The 4,089-nt window shown below is 38.1% G+C and overlaps 1 pseudogene; it reads right to left on the bottom strand.

Annotated features, from left to right (window-relative positions):
* Positions 1 to 2,208: 2,208 nt before the first annotated feature.
* On the bottom strand, positions 2,209 to 3,816 carry LOC149265588 (cullin-1 pseudogene; annotated as a pseudogene).
* Between the last annotated feature and the right edge of the window lie 273 nt (positions 3,817 to 4,089).

The following is a 4,089-nucleotide window of genomic DNA, read 5'->3' as shown; positions in this document are numbered from 1 at the left end:
TGTGAGAGAATGAGTGGGGTGAGAATGAAGTTTAACCTTTAATGTTTCATGAAATTTAATGGGTTATAGTTAGTGGAGAATAATATTTGGGATGAGGAGAGAATTAATGGTGAATATGATGAGAGATGAGAAAGGCTGCTTTAATTTTTGAAATCTTTGAAGTGATAGATTTTCCAAAGGAGAGCTCATTGATATAGGAGGTTGAGTCAGGTTTTTGAAAGCATTTGCTTCCAAAACTTGCGAGTGTCAAATTCACATTGTTTGAGAAAGCTTCAATTGCAATGTTGTGAAGCTGAGCAATTATGTACTCCAAAGTTTAATAAAGACATAACTTTTTGTGGTGATTGTGTCCTAGATCCGCCCGAAATTGAATAAGGGGATCTTAGGTACACGAAGAGTGTGTTGATGATGGTGCATGCTTCATGTTTTTTGCTTATGATTTGTGTCTAGGTTTGACACATAAATGATCTCATCTAACACACATAAAGTTCAATGCAAGCAAGCACAACACCTGTAATGAAATCGCTGCAAGGAAAGATAATTAAGCTCCACACATACAACAACTCATCAAAGTTTTCAACATCGACATTCTACTTCAACAAGCAAATTCAATCAAGTTAATGAATTTGTAAACTTCACTGTTTCAAAGCAAAGTCTACATCAACATTCTTGCAAACAAATTTAAGAACTTGTGAATCAAATTCCAATTGAATTGTACGGGTGCATTCTCGGTTGAAACCGACACCCACGTATTGATTTGATCATAAGTCAAGCACGTTCATTCTCTTCAACTTAGTCAAATTAAGACAAGTGAATTCCTTGTTTTATGTGAGTCATTAAAACCATTGTAAGCTTTTTTGGGTGCATTTTCGACAGTGTTCGACACCCTTCCTTTAAGCAGACTCTATTGAATGCACGAATTTTAATTCTAAAGCAAATAAGAAACAAGTTCACAATCGTCATCAAGCGAGCGTGGTTATTCATTCAAGTGAGCGTTCACACAAACACAATCGTCATCAAGCGAGCGTGCCAGTCAAATCCCATAGCAAGCGAGCCTGTCATTCAAGTAAAGTGAAACAGTTCAAAGCACGACATCTACGACAAGAGAGCCTGACTTCAAGTGAGCAAGTTCAGATGGCACAACATATTCATTTGTTAAACATTCTTCACAGTTTGCTCATCTCCAGTGATGAAGACATGGGGCACATCAACAAAGAAACTCTTGCTGATATTTCACGGCATCTACAACAAACACATGAAACCATTGAGTTTCTTCAACTTGAGTCCCAACTTCAAAGGAATGAATTGCAAGAAAAGGGTGATACTTTCAAGTCTTTGAACCATCCAGATGATAAGCCATTCATCCCAACAACTTCAAGTGTCGAAGTTGTTCATGATCAAAGTCAAATTTCTTCCAAACCCATCATCAAGCCCTGGGAAGAGATTCAAAATAACAAGAATCGACGAGGCTTAGGATATGTTCCTGATGACACCAACTTACAACTTCCAGATTATTCCAAGCCAATTAAGTTTGTGAGTGCAGGATTTCTTGAACAAGTCACCTCAGCAGGTTCTGAGAACGTAGTAGTCAACCCGAATTGCACGCAATCTGAAGTTCATGTTCAACCGAAATGCTCTCATTGTCAAAGAGCTGGTCATATGGAAGATCAATGTTTTGATCTCCATCCGTGGTTTGAACGTGGCTTGCAGTTGCTCAACGCATTCAACCAATAATTCCTGAATGTTCAAGACTTTCTTAGCCTTCATTGTCCGAATTATTGCAGCATCGATGGCATGACATCTATCGCCATCTACAACCTCGCTGACTTTCTTCTTCTCATCTATTTGTGGAAGTGAAATCTTAATCATCGCAGGTTTGCACGTGAAGCTACCGTTGAATTCAAAATGATCAGTTTTGGCTATTGTTTGTGTCACCGGCTCCTTTAAAATAATCTTGTACTTTTCACATACAAATGAACGAAGCAGTCTAATAACATACTCCTCTGGCAAATTTAATTGTGAACTGATTTCTTCACAGCTGAACCTTTCCGAACCATTGAACAATAAAAGCAGAGCTGCCTGGTTGGTTGATACTACAATTTCTATTGGCTTAGTGTCAAAGTTTCCTATAATTCTACAATTTCCCAAACAATACATCAATGTAAGTTTACGACGATCATATTTTCTAAAATAAAAGCTTTCGTATGCCTAAATGCATTTCAGAATTTCCGATGGTGGATTAAGGGTGAATACCGTGTAGGTTGGCCAGAATCCATTATTTAATACTGTAACTCTCAACTCTATTCCAGGATGCACATTTGAATAACCATTGAGATATATGTTGAAATCAAGCTGCGTCTCCCTTACCAGTGTGAAATCAGTTATCATGCGCTCCATATTTGAGGTTAGCTGGAGACCACATTGTTGCTTTATCTTTGACAACATGGCTAGTTCATGACTGTCGTTTGCACTTTTATGGTGTACTAATCTCCAAGCTAGTTTTTTCCTGTAAAATTCACAAAATAAATCTCCATCACTAACATACTGAAGAAGATTCGCCGCCTTTTCAAGAATACCCTCAATATCATCATCACTTATTTTCACTAAACCGCTCTTTTTAATCACGTTGTCACAAAATGTAGCCAGAAACTGCGCACATGTGCTTTCTTCAACTTTTTTATCACATATTACTTCAAATGCGCCCCTCAAGGCTTTATAAAAAATACCGCTTCCTTGAAATGCATCCACAACGTAGCCAATACACTTATCATGCAGTTCAATAATCTTCTCCACAAACTTGAGTGCTGGAATGTCATCTATATGACTTCCGTCTGCATTATTCTTGACAACATCTTCCTCCCATTTTACTCCTTGGTTGATTACATGTTTTTTAAAAATATTTGCAAAAGATTCCAAGCCTTGAGGTATTCTACAGAACAGCCTGTACATTCTCGAAAGATCGTCTTTCTTGTCGTTTGCAAGCAAAACACGACAGCCCGAATACTCATTTTCCAAAAGTTGAATATAATAGCGGGAGAGGATTTCATTTTCTACTTTCTCTAATAACTTCTGCTCGATGCTGGAATGCAAATAATGAGCAACTCTTTCTTTCTCACGTCTCAAACATTCTTCGGCCTTTATCATATAGTCAGGACATGAATCCTCTAATATCCATAGAGAAGCCTTCCTATAGAAGTAAGCTCCAGTCTCTTCCAACATGGGAGATTCAAAGTCTTTTTGGTATAAATCCGTGCGATCCATTCCCATCTCCACAAAAGAATTCACAATGTTTCTCAACAAAGCGCGATCAACTTGTTCTCCCTCGCGCTCTCGATTAATTAATTCAATCACCACATTCTTCACATTAACCTTGATACCATGATAGACCTGGTCATGGAAACACATCTCTCCAACTTTTACTAGCGAAACGAGGGAGTTTTTCCTGACGAAGTTTTGCCCCAAATAATAGAACATATTTGACGTGAGCCTAACCATCACCTTGTGATTTCCCCAACATTTCTCAAGTTCTCTCAACAGGAACTCTTCTTGTACTTTCCCTAAAGCTGGCAATATTGTGTGAGCAACGTATTCTTGCAACGAAATCTTGTACTTGTCATAGAGTTGTTGTGCGTACATATAAGGAGGCCTTTGGGTGCACATTTTGTAGACAGTTGTATAGATGTTTATGTACTCCGTTACAGGAAAGTCATCTTTTAAATCCGTTTTGAGAATATTTATCAACTTTAGGATGCCATTCTGAATAATATCCCATCCTTCATTGAATTCTACAGTACCTGTATCTGTTGACATCGTCATCTTTTTCCAAGTGGTAACTGCCCGCCTTTCTTAGCCTTCACCCTCTGTCAAGCGACGTCTGCCAACGTTACAGAGAAGTTTTGCCTTACGCTCAGAATTTCATGTAATGTACAGAATGTCATGTAATGTAACCCGATTGTGTCGAATGCTATTTGTGTTGGTCGCTGCGCATAAAACAAAAGAAAGAGATTGTGTCACATTGTGAGGAAGAGAAGAACCATTTTCATAATTTTTGTGCCGTCATTATCGTGAAACATATTTAGTTATAAAAAC

This window comes from Pinus tabuliformis, chromosome 6 (genome assembly GCF_031772625.1).
Source record: "Pinus tabuliformis cultivar Carrire ecotype Pingquan chromosome 6, CPIR1, whole genome shotgun sequence".
NCBI lineage: Eukaryota > Viridiplantae > Streptophyta > Pinopsida > Pinales > Pinaceae > Pinus > Pinus tabuliformis.
This window is presented reverse-complemented; position numbering and strand designations above follow the sequence as displayed.